Source organism: Oenanthe melanoleuca, chromosome 1 (assembly GCF_029582105.1).
Source record: "Oenanthe melanoleuca isolate GR-GAL-2019-014 chromosome 1, OMel1.0, whole genome shotgun sequence".
Lineage (NCBI taxonomy): Eukaryota > Metazoa > Chordata > Aves > Passeriformes > Muscicapidae > Oenanthe > Oenanthe melanoleuca.
This window is the reverse complement of record NC_079333.1, coordinates 66,915,745-66,934,511: the sequence shown is the minus strand read 5'-3', so window position 1 is coordinate 66,934,511 and position 18,767 is coordinate 66,915,745. Positions and strand designations below refer to the sequence as shown.

Genomic DNA, 18,767 nt, shown 5'->3' with positions numbered 1-18,767 from the left:
TTAACTACACAGGTCTCATTTGATTCAATGGCAAGTGTGCAGCTCAATCCTATGCAGTCCATTTAACATTAAGAACATGTTTTTCACCCAGTTAGCATTTCAGTGAAGCAGATTTGGGAACAACTTTGTGACAATCTCTGTAAATCCTAGCAACCAATTCTTAGCTAAGCAGATGCTTTCTAAATAGGGCTTTTAAAACTTTTCTGTACTTCTTCTAGAGATTTTCATATTTTTAAAATTGAGAAATGCTGGTGTGCATTTTTCACCTGCTTTAGCATTAATTTCTGATTCATAATCCTTCACAAACAACAGGTTTATTGATTACAAAACCTCCCACAAACCATTTTTGCCAGTGTCTTTTCTATGAAAATGTGGAAAAAAAAAACCCCAAATGCCAAAAAATGTTGACTTGGAAATGTGCCACCTTTATTTTAAGGTTTTTTTGCAGTTGACGTGTTGTCCCAGCAACCTAGGTTCTTACTGTCTGGCACAAGAGAGATTTCTTTGGTTCCATCATGTTACAAAGCTGAAAAAAGGAAAAGAGAGACAAGCAATGAAAATTCACCATTTCATTATTCAAATATGTGAATTACCCTGAGCTGCAGCCAAGCCATGGGGCTAACCCACAGTGTTCTTCAACACCTATTCAAACCCTTCAGTGCTGCAATACTTAATTTCCATTAATTAAATAATTACACCAAACTTTCTGTGAAGATACTGCTCAACTGAATTCAGGCATTCCAAAATAGTTATTCAGTAAAGCTTAAGCTCATATTATTTTGCCATGAATTGACAAAGACCTTGTTTATTTCCCTTAGGAGAGGTATTTTAAAAGCCTCCCTTAATAAAAAATTTAAAAAGGAACAAAAAAAACCCCAAACGTGAAAATTCACCCCAAAATTGTAATTGATGATATTTCACATAATGAAAAAACAGAAGTTAGTGTCCAAAAAACTCTCTTTATTTAATTGCAAAGTTTTTCTTAAAATCCAATACAGTTAATACATTGTAAAGATGAAGTCTTATGAAGTTAAAAAAATTATTTTCCTTGCTTGAATAACATTAATCTCATCATTATTAGTGGAAGAAGATGATGTTTGAGCAAGTTTACATAATAAGATTACATTTCAGCCTTTTTTTTTATGGTCCACCTTTGGTATATATGATGACAAAACACTTTCCTTTGTGTCAGTCACATGGGTCAGAAAAAAAAGCAATCATGTCTGAGAGAAACAGCAGCATAAACCAGTTCCTCAAATGATCAATTGAAAGGAATTGACAGAAAAGGGGAGAAAGGGATCTGAAAACATTTACAGAAGGATGAAACAGAAGATATATGTGCCTTGCAACAGAGTAAGTGATGACAATCAAGGGAGTGTTCTATCTGATGTGCAGGATTTGAGATCTGCTCTTTAGTCTCTAATGCTCCCATCCATCGAGGTGTATGACACAAATATAGGGCAGCCAAAACAACTTTGTGCAGCTGGAAAATCAGAGATGGATGGTGTCAGACAGTAGAGGTCACAGTGGCATAGCTTACAAATAGTACAGACAGGGCAGCCTGTATACTAACCCATAGCTATCCAACATCCACTGTGGAAATGGGAAGGAACTGTGTCCAGCCAGGCAGGAACGTCTGCTTCACTCACTACAGCATTTCATCTATCCACTATTTTTTTCTACTAGATATGAGAAAATTGAGACTTTGATAGAAATGGAGGACAAGAAAAACTAAAATAAGATCATGAATTATATTTATAGGCAGTTTGTTAAATTTAAGCATGCCTAAGGAACTAAGAAGTGATATAAACTGTGACACCAGCTGTGATACTAGATGTAAACACTAACCTCTGGTGTAAAAGGTTTTACACCTTTTACCATAAGCTGAATTGCACACACTTCTCTTTATGCAAAATATACCAAGTTTTTTTACAAAAATGCATTCCTCTAACAGAAGATGCTGCCTTCATCTCTGTCAAACCGCAAAATGCAAAATCTAGAAGAACATAGAGCAAAAAGCACAGGCTGGAAAAAGAGGAAGGAACTATTAATGACCACAGGAGAGACATAAGAGACACAAATTTCCTTCTGTCATGCAAATCATGAGGCATTTGAAAATCCTTTTATACTAAGAGAAAATTGAAGGTTTTAGCATATATCTGATGTATTATTATATTATTACATTATTACATAGATATTACAAAAACTAAAGTGAATAAAGTAAATAAAGTGACAATAGTGATGACAGAAGATTGGTAAAACAAGTAAGTACTGAAGAAGTAATTACTGAATGGAATGAAAGTTTGAATCGTATAATGAGGAAATCAACAGCTATGAGAACATCAGTTATTTCAGAGAGTATTGTGAAATAAAGTACCCTGCAGTATGTTACAAGCATACACCTTTTGTATACATGCACACCATGGGCCCCTTCCCTTCCCTTCCCTTCCCTTCCCTTCCCTTCCCTTCCCTTCCCTTCCCTTCCCTTCCCTTCCCTTCCCTTCCCTTCCCTTCCCTTCCCTTCCCTTCCCTTCCCTTCCCTTCCCTTCCCTTCCCTTCCCTTCCCTTCCCTTCCCTTCCCTTCCCTTCCCTTCCCTTCCCTTCCCTTCCCTTCCCTTCCCTTCCCTTCCCTTCCCTTCCCTTCCCTTCCCTTCCCTTCCCTTCCCTTCCCTTCCCTTCCCTTCCCTTCCCTTCCCTTCCCTTCCCTTCCCTTCCCTTCCCTTCCCTTCCCTTCCCTTCCCTTCCCTTCCCTTCCCTTCCCTTCCCTTCCCTTCCCTTCCCTTCCCTTCCCTTCCCTTCCCTTCCCTTCCCTTCCCTTCCCTTCCCTTCCCTTCCCTTCCCTTCCCTTCCCTTCCCTTCCCTTCCCTTCCCTTCCCTTCCCTTCCCTGAAACTTCCCTTCCCTTCCCTTCCCTTCCCTGAAACTTCCCTTCCCTGAAACTTCCCTTCCCTGAAACTTCCCTTCCCTGAAACTTCCCTTCCCTTCCCTTCCCTGAAACTTCCCTTCCCTGAAACTTCCCTTCCCTTCCCTTCCCTTCCCTTCCCTTCCCTTCCCTTCCCTTCCCTTCCCTTCCCTTCCCTTCCCTTCCCTTCCCTTCCCTGAAACTTCCCTTCCCTTCCCTTCCCTTCCCTTCCCTTCCCTTCCCTTCCCTTCCCTTCCCTTCCCTTCCCTTCCCTTCCCTTCCCTTCCCTTCCCTTCCCTTCCCTTCCCTTCCCTTCCCTTCCCTTCCCTTCCCTTCCCTTCCCTTCCCTTCCCTTCCCTTCCCTTCCCTTCCCTTCCCTTCCCTTCCCTTCCCTTCCCTTCCCTTCCCTTCCCTTCCCTTCCCTTCCCTTCCCTTCCCTGAAACTTCCCTTCCCTGAAACTTCCCTTCCCTGAAACTTCCCTTCCCTGAAACTTCCCTTCCCTTCCCTTCCCTGAAACTTCCCTTCCCTGAAACTTCCCTTCCCTGAAACTTCCCTTCCCTTCCCTTCCCTTCCCTTCCCTGAAACTTCCCTTCCCTGAAACTTCCCTTCCCTGAAACTTCCCTTCCCTGAAACTTCCCTTCCCTGAAACTTCCCTTCCCTTCCCTGAAACTTCCCTTCCCTGAAACTTCCCTTCCCTTCCCTTCCCTGAAACTTCCCTTCCCTGAAACTTCCCTTCCCTGAAACTTCCCTTCCCTTCCCTGAAACTTCCCTGAAACTTCCCTTCCCTTCCCTGAAACTTCCCTGAAACTTCCCTGAAACTTCCCTGAAACTTCCCTGAAACTTCCCTGAAACTTCCCTTCCCTGAAACTTCCCTTCCCTTCCCTTCCCTTCCCTTCCCTGAAACTTCCCTGAAACTTCCCTTCCCTTCCACTTCCCTGAAACTTCCCTTCCCTGAAACTTCCCTTCCCTGAAACTTCCCTTCCCTGAAACTTCCCTGAAACTTCCCTGAAACTTCCCTTCCCTTCCCTGAAACTTCCCTGAAACTTCCCTGAAACTTCCCTGAAACTTCCCTTCCCTGAAACTTCCCTGAAACTTCCCTTCCCTTCCCTTCCCTGAAACTTCCCTGAAACTTCCCTGAAACTTCCCTGAAACTTCCCTGAAACTTCCCTTCCCTGAAACTTCCCTGAAACTTCCCTGAAACTTCCCTGCCCTTCCCTTCCCTGAAACTTCCCTTCCCTGAAACTTCCGTTACCTGAAACTTCTCTGAAACTTCCCTTCCCTTCCCTTCCCTGAAACTTCCCTTCCCTTCTCTCACATAATATTTTATCCTGTTGTATTTCTTAGTATCTTAGAGAGTATCTTAGATGCTCTCTATCCTCATTTTTAGTTACATGGAAACTGAGGGCCTGCCTTGCATATCTGGATAAATACAATGAATTTGAGTTGGATTTTTTTTAGGCAATGCATTGCAGAATTTCAGCTTCATGGCTAGGTTTGATTTAAGTCATTGCAATGAAGCTACAAAAAAAAAAAAAAAACAACTGCTCTGTGCTTCCTGCTAAACACTCAAAGTTTTACTGGATAATTTTGTTTCTTATTCAAAAGAATTGTATAAGGTTATTGTTCTCTTTAAAAGAGTTTTCCTCCCAGGGACAGATGCATTTCAAAAATAAGTAGTGATCCATTGTGACAATTATTGCTGATATGTAAACTCAGAAGAAATCAGATTTCTGATCGGCAGGTAACTGAAGCTTGTCTATGTGTATTACTGTTGTGCATTTGCTGCAGATTAAGTGGATGTGGTTGTGGGCTGTATTAATAAACAATTTCCTGTAAAGACAGAGAAGCATAAATGCCAAGAGCCTGGAATGATACTGCTGTGTAAAGTTTCATTCACCTATCTAAAAGAAGAGGATTTCAAATCAGAAGAGGTTCAAAGAAGGACAGAAGGCATGACTAGAAAAGGCTTTTGTCCAAGATTAGATAACAATAAAGCAGGTTCTTTTAGTCCAGCTAAACAAAAGTTGGGTAGAGATATTATTGCCCCATATAAATCCATTGGTAAGTAAACATCCATGAGAAAGAAAGGTTATTCAAATTAAATGATAACACTGGAAGTAGAAAAAATATGTGTGAGGCTTATCCAGGATTAATACATTCTCAAAATTAACATTTCTATCATAGAGTCATAAGCTCATAGAGGTTGGAAAATATCTCCATGGTCATGTCAACCATGCCAACCATGCCAACTAAACTATAACACTGAAGTGTTACATCCTGTCATTTCTTGAACACTTCCAGGGATGGTGACTCCACCACTTTCCTGGACAGTATTTTCCAAAGCTTAATGACCCTTCCAGTGAAGAAATTCTTCTTGATGTTTGGCCTGAACTTTCCCTGGCACAGCTTGAGGCCATTTCCTATTGTCCTGTCACTAGCTGCCTGGGAGAAGAGGCTTCTTGTGACACTGTCCTTTCAGGCAGTTTTAGACAGTGATAAGGTCACCCTCGAGCCTCCTTTTCTCCAGGCTGGATGTCCCCAGCTCACCCATCCTCTCCTCATGGGGCTTGTCCTCCAGACTCTCCACCAGCTTTGTGGCCCTTCTCTGGACTCACTCCAGCAACTTTCCTGAGCTGAGGGACCAGGAACTGGAGAAAGTACTCGAGGAGTCACCTCCCCAATGCTGAGTACAGAGGGACAATCACTGCCCTGGCCCTGCTGGCCATGCTATTGCTGATACAGGCCAGGATGCCACTGGCCTTTTTCACCACCTGGGCACACACTGGCTCATGTTCAGCCACTGCCAACCACCCTCAGGTCCTTCCCTGACAGGCAGTTTTCCAGACACTCTTCCCTAAGCCTGTAGCAGTGCTGAGGCTGTTGTGACCCCAGTGCAGGACCCGACACTTCACCTTATTGAACTTCAGACCATTAACCTTGACCTGCATCCAGCTTGTCCAGATTCCTCAGCAGAGCCTTCCTATCCTCTAGCAGACCAACACTCCCACACAGCCTAATGTTGTCTGAAAACTTACTGAGGGTACACTCAATTTCCTTATCCAGACCACCAATAAAGATACTAAATAGAGCACAGACCTCTGAGGGACACCACTGGTGACTGATCCCAGCTGGATGCAGCAGCATTGACCACTCCCTGGGCCAGGCCATCCAGCCAGTTCTCAACCTAACACAGAGTGCTCCTGCCCAAGCCACGGGCTGCAGCTTTTCCAGGAGTGTGCTGTGGGAGACAGTGCCAAAGGCTGAAATCCAGGTGCACAACATCCACAGCCTTTGCCTCATTCAGGTCATGCCCATCATAGGTGTTCATCTGGTCACAAAAGTAGATCAGGTTGGCCAAGTAGGATCTGCCTTTCCTAAACCCATGCTGGCTGTGTCTGATACCCTGGTTGTGCTTATGTGTTGCATGATTACAATCAAAATTATCTGCTCTGTGGTCACCGCTGCAAATCTATCCCACTAGGTATTTTGAATAGATTGTTAGAACTGCTGCCATCTGTTGAATGAAGTTTTCCTGGTTTCAACAGTCCCCTCTTCTTGCTTTCAAAATAACTTGGTGTTCAGTCCAATATGAATCAGAGTCCACCACTTCCACGAGGCAGCATCAGAGAAATCGGAGGTAATTTATGATTATAAAAGTGGAAAGAAAGAGTGGAGGAAAAAGTGGAGTTCTGGGAACAAATAACTTTGTTGGAAGATGTGGAAATTCCAAAGATCATCTCTGCCACAGATGGGGAGCAGTGCAGGAGCACAGATAAGAAGGCATATGAGAAAATGAAGATATTGATACTGATCTAAGGGAAAAAAATGAGCAAAATTCATCATTCCACCCTATCCTTATTTTTTCTTTAATTGACAAGGACTATTTCATGCTTCTCTCTAAACATGTGCATCGTGTCTTACACATTACTGCTAAAGTATTTTGCAATTACATCCTAAATGAAGGCTAAGTATGCTAAATACATGCTCTACTACACAAATTAGTATTGAAAAATGGGAAAACAGTTGCATTACAATTCTCAGCAACCAGGTAATACCAAGCATGAAGAATAGGAGACTTTATACCTCTTTAGTACTTGGATCCCATCCCCTTAACTCAGATACTTAAAAAAGGTATAATTTCACCCTGAGTTTGCTTTATTACTCAGGAAAATGGATAGATAAATTGTTGACTAAATGAAATGTACATGGAGCACTTTAAGTCTCCATGTTTAATACTGATGTTTTATGAGAAAAAGTTTGGACTGGAAGCATATTCAGGTACAGCCTTGATTTTAAAAGACCAGTTATGCAGCCAAATATTATAAAGCTGATCATCACTCTTGTGCTTTGCTCTTGAACTGTAAGGCTGTAGGAAGCAAAATTCCCAGGGTGGTGATTAGAAGAGTAATATGAAAGGGTTTAACATTTTGAGATTTTGTGGCTTTATAAGTCTCCTTTACAATGTAAGCAAGGCAGAAATCATGGCAAAATCATTCCTACATGGAAAGCAGTGAGCAAGTTCATAAGTCCTTCAACTCTTTAAAGTAGTTTTTAATTTTAAAAATCACATAAGCCTTTTGGCCTCTGGAAAGCCAGTATTTGTGGCAGCTGATGGATTTTTTTATTTCTTGGCACTTTAATAAAATATTCTGCCATATAAATGCCTTATTGTGCATATTATTTATTGATTTAGGTACCACTTTCTTCCTTTGAATCCTTACTAAACAGATCTGTTGTTTTCTGAATTGATTTTGCTGTCTCAGCCACATTGAGGCATAGACACTTTTTTGGCTTCCATCTGAATGAACAATTTCCTAGTTAGACACACTGGATTTGGAGTTGGGTCAATAAAAGCTTTACTGTGTCCTTTCTCTTTCCTCACACAGCTCACAAAAGAGAACTAAATTCCATTCATCCTTTCACTGGCCACTGTGGAATCTTTTAGCAGAGCAGTTCTGGCTGGGATGAAGAAACATGGCAAGAAACTGGAAGAAACACAAATAGGAATTCTTTATTTCCCATGCTCACTGCCCTGAAGATTTGCTGCCACTGGGAATGCATGCGAATTTCCTGGACTTTAACTATTTGTCTCTGCCAGTGAATTACTTTGGAAGTATAACACATTAGATATCAAAAGACCATTTAGCTTAATCCTGCTGATTCTGATGTGGTTAACTCTTAAGTTATTTGGAAAAAAAAAAAAAAAAAAAAAAAAAGGCCATTTTGAGTAGTTCTTGGCAATATGAGCATAAAGGATCATTGAATAGTTCTCATGCAAAGAATACCTTTAACTTTTGAATAACATAACCTTAACCATGGTTTAATAAAGTGTTTTCACTCTAATCTTTGTGGACAGATGTCAATTTCAAAGATTCTGGATTGTATGTAAGGATATACCAATGCACTAAAATTTACCTGGTTATTGTTTTTACTTGCTTCTTTATGTTAAATAATGCATTTTCAGATAGTCCATTCAAAGTAAAAAACTACTAAGATAGGAAGATATTAATTTAAATTTTAGAAATTTCAAAAATAATTTCTGATGTCTTCAATTTTCTGCTTCTCCATAGGCTTGTGTACATGTATGTATATATCAGCTCAGTCCTCCCATTTTTTAAGACTTTTTCTTCCATTATTTCTATGTTGATGCCACATGCACATAAACAGGAGATATTAGAAAAATCATTTTGGAGCATAGAAGGAGTTTTCCTATACATTTATTCATAGCAATAATTTTACCATAAGTCTTTATGTGAGGACGTATCAGACATGCAGATGCATGGATGTGCTTACAAAGTCCTTTTAGGCAGAAATCTAGGACTCACCTAAGTCCAGACTGTTCTGTTCTTATGTGACAGAGTAAAGTAGCCCAAGGGATCTCCCGGAAGGAAAAAAAAGGATGATGAAAACCTCAGCAACTTTTCCCAACTCCTGGCAGTACAGAGGAAAGCAAGGTTTTCTGTACAGTTTGTCTATGCAGTTATACTAGAGATCAGTGTGGTTCACAGTGCACTTGACCTGTTCTGACCTAGCCATCCCTAATGGGGTGGCTAAGTACTCACAGCAAGGTTGAGTGGAGACCATCTACTCATGGTCTCTGCACACAGGAAGACCTGCAGAGAATTCTTTGCTGCAAAACAGTCAAAGATCTCAGTTTGAAAATGAGGATATACAAAACCATCCCAGATGTCATTTGTAGGACTAAAGAACAACAGAAGAAATGGAATTAAAGAATAATTTTTAAGTAATGTCTCTTTAAATATAAATCACTTGTTTTGAAATTTGCTAAAGGGTTCCATAAATGAGTTTGCAGACAGTCCATTCACTGAAAAAAATCTATCTATTTGCATTGTGCTAACATACTAATCCTCTGATTAAGAAAGATACAAACAACAGGGGTCACTCTAAAGCTGACATTTTTAACATTTTCTTTCATCACCTTTGATATGAGCTCTCTTTTAGAGGGATTTTCAAGCCATTAGATAAATCACCAAGTATCTGTCACAGCAGTTCTGCTGAGTGAAGACTATTTAATATGCAGCTTTTTAAACTAGCTATAGAATCTAAGTTTTATTTTCTCTTCTTTTTCACATTTTTATGACAAAAAAAAATAACACATTGAATAAGAGTAGGACTTTGAGAGGATACTGCAAAGTTATGTTCTGCTGCAAAGCTTAAATGCTTAGTTTACTAAAATTATTTTAGCATCATTTCTTGATTTTAATTAGGGCTGAGAGGATGATTCTGAATTTGAAAGAAGAAGGCAGGAGAAGGAAGGAATAAAAATACCATTGTTTTTGGGTTTAGAGTGATTTTTTTTTTGTTTATTTGTTTCATGCTCTTCTGCTTCTTAAGTAAGCAACAGATCTATAAGAGCTGGAAACCATTTATGTCTTACACAAGTAAATTTCTGGAAAGTGAATGTTCAAGAATCCTTAAAATGCAAGGTCATAAATGGAATATCACCTGTATTCTAGACTAATTGTTTTTAAATCTTCAGAACATTTAAAAACAGAAGAAATCAGTGCCCATGGGTTACTGGAAGAACAAGGGTTTCATAGGTTTCTCCATTATAAGATAGAGGTGAGTAGGAAGGGCAGCAGGACCTGCAGGACCAGTGAGTGTTGTGTACTTTTATGTGTTTTCTGTAATGGGAGGCAGCTTTTTCAAAGGTAGATTTTTCAAAGGTAGAAACTATAAAAATCATGCTGATGGGACAAAGTAACAAACATGTGAATAAATTCTCAGGGATATTATCTAGTCAAATATCTTGTTAAGGATTTATTAGAGAACTAAACAGCATGGAAAGTTTTTATTTTTTCCCTTAATAAAACAAAGATGGAGGAAAGTCTTGACACCATAAAGAAGAAATATTTCAGAAAGGTACTAAGAAGTTCTAGATAGAGGTTTCTTCATTTACTCAGAAAAAACAGGATCATATTTGAATAAGGTTCTTACTAATAATGAGATATATATATATGTATATAGCATGAAAATTAATACAATGTTGCTATACTATATATATTGATTGAAGACTATATTCCAACAAAAAATTATGTGATGCAAATATTTTTTACACAACAGAACCATGAAAAACAATGATATCTTCATGACCAGAACATAATAAAAACCCATCTACAACTGGAAAAAGAAAAAAAATATCCTTAATTAAGTGATGATGATCACGGTAAAGTTATATTACAAAGAAAAATAAAAGCAAATGCATTTTCAACAATTTCTAATTTAATAAGAAAATCCTTGAAAAGGTCAGAAAATCAGTGACAGTTGAGTGGATTTAAAAGTTTAAAAGCTTGTCTGAAAAAGAATCTTGGAGCTACTTTAAATCACAGGTTAAAAGCCAATAGATGTACTACAAATACAGAGAAAATGTTTGAGAGGAAAAGACACAAGACCTAACAATGTTGAGACCATTCATGCTGAGAATCATTTAGTAACCAAGAAGTGAATAAAGTCTTCTGTGTGATGTTTCTCTGCAGCTGTTGAGTTGTGGGCAAATGCTATATTGCTGAAAATAGATATCCATTTATCCATTCCTGACCTTGATCACAACAGTGCAAAAAAAAAAAAAAAACATTTACTGGAGTAAGATGGGAGTTTATGTGGAACAGCAAGAACAGACTGACTAAATAGAAAGATATGTCTTGAAGGTCAGAATATGTAGGAGAAAAGTAAGACTTGCCAACTATCAAGCTGAGCTGGACCTTGCAGAGGAAATTAAAACAAACAGTAAAAAGATTTTTAGCCACAAAAATAAAAAAAGAGAACAAAGAAGGAGGAAGTGGTGTGGTAATTCAGCAAGTATAGGGGCAAAGATTAAAGTTAATTTAGATACTGCCAAAAAAAACCTTTGACGCAGATTTCAGTAACTACAAATGATGTAGCACATAGAGGCGAAGTCAAGGGGCTAATGGAAAGAAGGGTATGAAAATGGAAAATGCCATAATTGAGGAGGAAACAACATTGAAAGAGCTTAATGCACTGGGGTCAGTGAGCAAATAATCCCCAGCACTGTATTCTGGCTCATGTAATTACAAATCCAGAAGCAAAGCTCTTTAATGCATATACCAAGTCAGACCTATAGACTAAAGAACAGTACAGCCCAGCAGATTTTCAAGATAGACATTTCAGTGCCTGAATGTAAAGATAATAGCTCAGAAACTTCAGGAACAAAAACCTTCAGTATGAAGGAGCCTTCAGTAAGAACAATCTAGTTAAGCTAGAGATGGTTTGGTAGAATACAGAATGCACAGGAAAAAAAACCAGTGGTCCAGCCAGCACAAGTCTGAAGATCTTAAACAAAGACGGATACTTGTGTGAATCCCTAGCCTTGCCTGGAACAATGACTGGATTGCATGTGATAAGAAGACACAAATTCCTAAAGTACAGTGTGATTAACCAGATGAATGGAATTGTAGGATCACAGAATAGTTTAGGTTGGAATGGACCTATAAGATCATGGAGTCCAACACAGCAATGCCAAGTCCACCACTAAACCATGTCTCTAAGTGCCACATGTACTCATAGCACCTCTAGGCATGGAAACTCAACCACTTCCCCTGGCAGCTGGTTTCAAAGCTTGACAAACCTTTCAGAGAAGAAATCCTTTTCTAACATCCAGTCTAAACCTCCCCTTGAATAATTTGGCATTATTTCCTATTGTTCTATCAGTAAGCTAATAACAAATTCTGATACTGTCTGATATTGCTCTTTGATTGACAGAAAAAAAATGGATTATGATAATAAAACTCACTTTTGAACAACAAAAAATTACAGAACATTGGTAGACATGCAACAATACTGCAATTTTGTATGGGCATCAAATATTTCCCTTTAGGAGTAAATCAACATGTACTGCAAGTGAAATGGGACAGCTGTATACATTCATATTTCTATACACTGTTATAAATTGTTAGACTATTATTATTGGCTCATATGACTAAACTTTCAGTGAATTTGGAGAAAGTCTTTTAATCTACCTCGTGCTTTCTTTCCTGAATTCAAGATAAGGTTTAGTTTTAATCAGTCCAAAATCTACTCTTTCCTTTCAAGGCTGTCCAAGAACTTTCACATGCAAGGTCAGATGACAATCTCATTAGTGGCTTGTAGAATTTCAGGTATTACAATGACAAGGGCCAAGCCATCTAAGAGTAGTTACAGTTGAGAAGAAAAAGAAACAACCTGTAGGACCTTAAAAATTTATATGCTTTTATTTTTAGATAGTGGAAGAAAATGCAGAACTTCACTTTTCCAAAGATGATCTTGACCTTTTTAGTGGAAACACTGAAAAAATAAAAAATGAAAAATATAAACCATCTGTTTGGCTGAGAGGAAGAAAAAGGTTTCCCTGGTGACAAATTTAAAATTAAGAGGAAATTGCCTCCAAAGCATTATAGTGGAGAAGGCCAACTTGATTGTATCCGAACCTTGCTAAAACAATTTATGAAAAAAAAGGAGAGTAAAAGGAATGTCTCCAAGGATCAGGAGGCCACAAAAACCATCCAAAAGGAGCAAAAGCAAAAGAAAAAAAACTGTATGTATATAATGTAATCCTTTTTTATTTAACAAGTTTCTATATTCTCTTTTAAAATGTTAGATTATTCATATATCTCTTCTGCAGAATGTAAAAAAACACCTGGTTTTAAAATGCAACACAGCAAACAAGCAAATGAATAAACAAATAGATAAAGGTCTGATGTCTTGCCATGTCATCTTTAGTGATCTAAAATGTCTAATTCTGACAAGAATTAGAGCAAGGCAATCAAAGTAGGTAAAATTGCACATCTAGACAGACTTCTTCATTTGAGTATCTGACTAGGGCAAATTATTTACCCTTTGAACACAGTAATTTCTGTCTATAATGTGAGCCTAATCTAATTTGCTTAAGCATATGCACTAACTTTTAGTGGCTTAAAATTGGAACAGATAAAACACATCTCAAAAAAATAATCCATTAATTAAAGGAAGAAATTTTTTCTGTAAACCTAAATGTGCTGACCAATTAAACGGACGAAGCAGCTAAAGATCAGTTTAGTTATCTGGAATAAAACTAAGTCAGAGGTTTTTGACAATACTATAATGGAAATTACTTAAAACAATCACCTAGCCCCATTCTCTCTGGCCCAACAAAAGGCCTTGGCCACCAGAAATCATAAATTATAATCAATTAAGTAATTGACTGATAGATACATCTATTAAGTTCCAGGTGTGAGGCTACAAAAAGGAAGCTCTCTTCATGTGCTGTTGTAACATATCTCTTCAGGAATTGATATATAAAAGACAAGATGCACAACCTAAAACCAGGTTCATTTGTTCCTCTTGTCCTATCCTGAAAGTCTCTCCTGTACTTGCTTCACTGTCAGATGTCTTCAGACATCCAAAATAAAATTCCTGAGCATGAAACATCCACTTTCATTTTTGTCTGATAATATATACCTGTCTGAAGTGCCACATCATATCAGATATTATAAGCTAAAATCACTGTTGCCACCTCTCCCTTCCCTGACAAAACAAAACAAAACAAAACGAAACAACAGCAACCAAAAACACCAAAACACCATCAAACTGCTCTAGTGCCCTGTGGCAGACCGGGGGGCTGCTGGCCCGAGTGCTCTGTAGTTTGGCCATGGCATATCTGTTCTGTGAAGATCCAGCCTTAAGCAGGATATGTGGATGCAATCTGCACCACTTTGGAGCCAGGAACCATTCCCTTGGGTGGATGCATTTAGAACTGTAGAAATAGCTCATGTCTTTCTTATGCAGCTGCAAAGGGAGATAATTGGAACATTAAACAAAAAGATCTAAACAGAATCAATAAGAGTGTCCATTTGGACAGCTGACAAGGGCAGAGATCTATTTAATTCCTGACTTTCCTGACTTAATTTTTTCAGAGGTCACTAAAGAACAAGCAGTCTGGCCCATTTAATCCACATTTCATATTCTGCTTGTCAGCAACTTTATAGTCTTTTGGAAAGGTTTCCACTTCTAAATTTTTATGTCTTTTCATGCTAGGCCCTTCCCATCCCCTATCGTTTATTCACTTTTTTTAATTTAAAATGAGTCAAAATCAGGATTTAAAGATTTGATGCAATCTGTTACACTGGAGAAATGGAGTAACAAATGCTAAGAAATAAAATAACTCTGCAATTGCTATGGTCCTTATAAAGAGTTACCAATTCTTAAGCCAGTCATTGTGTCTCTTACTAAAGAATAGGATTTCTGTATTTATACATTCATTGAATATTTAGATTATAGACATCTGATTACAGGCTTTAAAAACTAGATGTCATATTAGTAAGGATATTGAAAAGAATAAACAAAAAATTACAATCAGAATACCTCTATGCATTTAGGACCAATTCCATGCAGGCAGCACAACTACAGTGACCCAAAACCAGTAAGAAACAACCTTCAGATTCAAGTCCCTTTAAATTTAAAAGGTATAATTATGTGTGTTATAAGAGTTTTGTAACTGTGCAAACACTAAGGATTGTGTCTTATTACTTTAAACTAGATATATTTGAATTGCTACATGTGTCTGCCTACTTACTAGCCAGTGTAGCTCTTCTTTCCAAGTCATTTGAAAGCCTCTGTTAATTTTAGCTGCATGTGCTATATTTACATTTTAAGCTTTCAATTTGTTACAAATATGAACACTCATTCCTATACTGTACACTTTTTTTATGTCTTACATTGAAATCAAGATGCTCAGGATGAGTGACAGATCAGTCAAGCTGAAGAAATTAAAAAAACTGCCTTCAGTATGCAGACTCTCATTTTTTTCTTCAGCAATCCAAAAATGGAATCTTAATGAGAGCTCAACACTTTTTGAGACAGCCTTTGTGATTAAGAAAATTTCTAAGTACCTTGAGAGGAAGACAAACATTTTAGGAAAAAAAAAATTACATTATGAATAAAGGACTTGGACTTTTTTAATGTCCATTGTCCTAAAGGAACATGATTATTTTCTCAGGAGTAAGTGATATCCAATACAGTAATTTTCTTTTGAACATAACAGCTTTATTACTTCTGTACCTTATGTTCCTCTTTCAAACATGCAACACACGTATGATAGGACAAGTTTAAAAAGAAAAGGTCATATGAGGCAGTGACATTAATTTTAGCTTGTGAGAAGAATGACGTTTTTAATGTACCTGTGATCCCTTTGGTCAATTTGGATCACTTGTCCTGTGTCTCCTCCCAATGTCCCAGGCACCCCAAATTTCTTCACCAACATAGCAATAGGAAAAGCCTTGGATCTGTGTAAGCTCTGCTCAGCAATTAAAAAAACATCTCTACTTTATCAGCCCTTGTTCAGTGCAAATCTAAAACACAGCCCCAGAGCAGCTACAGTGAGGAATGTTAAATTTACCCCAGCCAAAACAAGCAGAGTTAGAAACATTTGAAAACAACACATGGTGGTGAAAAGAGCAGTAGATTTCTTCTATTTAAAATATCTTCTCAATTGCATTCATTCTGTTGTTGTTGTTTGTTGTTGTTGCTTAATTACAATAAAAAATTGTTTATCTTTGATCATTTGAGTATCCATAGTACTTTTCAATGGGATTCAGTTCAGAGATTAAGTAATCTAAACTAAGAAGTTTGATTCAGGTTTTGGGCTGTGGGTGTTTAAAGAGATTTGAGACAATCCACATTATCCAAGGCATTCAAACGAGGCAGGAAAAAACAAATTTCTCAGTCAGGATATCCATGTGCAGTAGACCTAATGAGTAAATTCAACTAAATCTAGAGAGCTATTTAGCTTTCTGAATCTAAGTTCCAAATTTATGAAGATGTACTGTTGTTCAGACTCCATTGACTATTTTATATCATGTCCTATTGACCATTATCTCCATTAGGTAAAATGAGAGCTGAGGCATAATGAAATGTAGATGTCTCAATTTGCAAGCTGAACCTCATCTCTAGAGCAGAGTCCCATTGTGTGAACATAAGCATTCAGAGTGAAATCCATTTGATTGAATTATCAAGAAACACAAAATCTGTACCTAATTTTTGCCCCAAAACATCTCAAATGGCACCAGACACATATATTTAGGCAATTTAATCCTGTCCTTAGGTAATTTCAATTTGTCTTCATTTTTCACATTTTCTTTTAATGTTTTAAATTATTTATAATATAGTTTATATGAAAACATCAGTACCACACTAATATATTTTAACTGTGTTATAATCTATCCAACAGCTTTTATTTACCCATACCTATGATGTATGTTTATAAACTAAGGTATGAGATATGAAGGCTTGGATTCTTCAAACAGGTCTCTTCATTCTGTTTTCTGAACTCTTCTTACTATGTTCTATATATAAAAAATGGGGAAAAAAGTGTATTTTATTGTATTAGTCATCAACAGCTGTGCATTTTAGGGTGAGATCAATCACTTCCTTAAATATTTTTCTCCATTGACTAAAGACTTCTACATCTTTCCACAGATCAGATGTAGGTTTTTACATTAGGTTTATCAATGCTTTAGGCTTTATTAATAATTCCTGGGTTGCCAGTCATTAAAAAAAAAAAAAATCCTATTACTGACTTCTGGAATTATCCAGCCTCTAGAAAGACTTCAAGATGTGGCCAGGAATAAACAGAAATCAATGTTGATTTGACACATTAAAAATAGCAAAAAGTATAAAAATATAAGATAAATTATATTTAAAAAGAAAAGGAACCCCTCCCCCCCCAAAAAAAAAAACCCAAACAAATAAAACAAACAGAAAAAAAAAAAATAATAAATTAAAAGAAAAACCTGCAAAACACCACACTACACAGTCTAAACCAAAGACCAAATAATCATAAAATCTCTCTGCTAAGTCTTTCTCACTATCCTAGAGGAATGGCTGACAAAATTCTGTTCCTTGTCAAATACTCCTACAAACTGCCTTTGTCCAGTTTTTAACAAATAAAGAATGTTCATGCTTTAAAACTTTTCCTGCCATTGTGAAAATTAGTTTAGAGTTTGTTGAAAATATCAGGCCTTTCTTTTACTGTCATACTTGTTACAAGACAGCCATATTTGAGTTATATTGTCTGACTAGGTGTCATCTGGGTTTAAACTGTTATAGAAAAAAATTTTCCCGAATATCTAATTTTGTCAACAGACAGCCACTTTTACACATAAAGCTGAAGCAAGTACTTTCCTGTTCAATTAAAAATCTCTTTTTTGTGGATATCAAACCAAGAATTTCAGCTTGACACTTTCCATAAGTACCATGTTCACATATATAATCAAAAGAAATTTTGAAGGCCTTCTTTGGCAATTACAAGACCATTGCCTGCAGTGTCTTCAGGCCTCACACCAGTGTCTTTCCAGTTCCCTTGAGTAAGAAATATGCTTACTTACACATTTCTGTCCCGGTACCTACAATTAATTTTGAGGCAAGGTCAAGGCTCCTTTGCTATACCTTGAAACCTATAGGAGGGAACACTTGCTGAGTAACTCCAACACTGAGCCCATTAGTTCCAGTCATTGGTCAAAGAATCTGCCAAATGAGTTATTGGAGACTCATTTATTATTTTCCAAAGTGTGCAGTTTTGTGCACAGTCCATCCTTGCTATTAATGCTAAATAGAAAGATTTTATTGGTTGAGTTTTTGTTTGTTTTGTTCCTGACAGCAGTATTAGAAGTAGATAAAATTGCATACTATGGATCAATTCAGATTTTAAATGTCTTAATCAACTGTTTTCAAGGTGCTTTTTGCTGGGTTAGATTCCAGGATGAAAATTATGACAGACATATGACTGTAAAGAGAAACATAAAAGACTGAATCACTGAATTTCTAGGCCAGAGCTCTCTAGGAATAATATAAAAAATATTTTTTTAATTTAAGGACATAGGATAACCAGCATGAAGAAAATTTGCAGCAAACTGAGAATAATGGGGACTTTTAAATGAAACTTGTTTTCAGCAATATCCTTTTTCAACCTTTGACTAGCAATGTAAATCTTTGCTTGTGGTAGATGGAATTTTACCCCTTGATGATTGCCTCCCATCTGCCTTTAAGAAAACTATCTAAAGTAACATCTGTTAATGTCAGCAGAGAAGCTTTTTCTGTTATAATTTTATCAAGGTGAGATAAAAGTGTATTAGATCATTACATTAATTACTCATGTCTTGCTGAACACACTGAGAGTTTCAGTCTTCACTCAGAGCTAATTTGTGGGACAGATGCCTCACCTTTTATAAAGCATTAATGCATCAAATATCCTCAAAAGCAAATATTTTTGGAATCCTCAGAAGTGCACATTATTTTTCAGTAAACTAATAAGAATTGTAATAGATTAATGTATTGTGTTTGATTTCAAGGAATTGAATTTAAAAATATCACTCTG

At 37.3% G+C, this 18,767-nt stretch overlaps 1 long non-coding RNA gene across 1 annotated transcript in view; it reads right to left on the bottom strand.

Moving 5' to 3' along the window:
• Positions 1-417: 417 nt before the first annotated feature.
• The window catches only part of LOC130259161 (uncharacterized), a 107,337-nt gene continuing 88,987 nt past the window's right edge, over positions 418-18,767 (bottom strand). The window contains exon 4 of the long non-coding RNA XR_008841585.1: positions 418-526. This is a non-coding gene — a long non-coding RNA (uncharacterized LOC130259161). The remainder of the gene's footprint in view (positions 527-18,767) is intronic.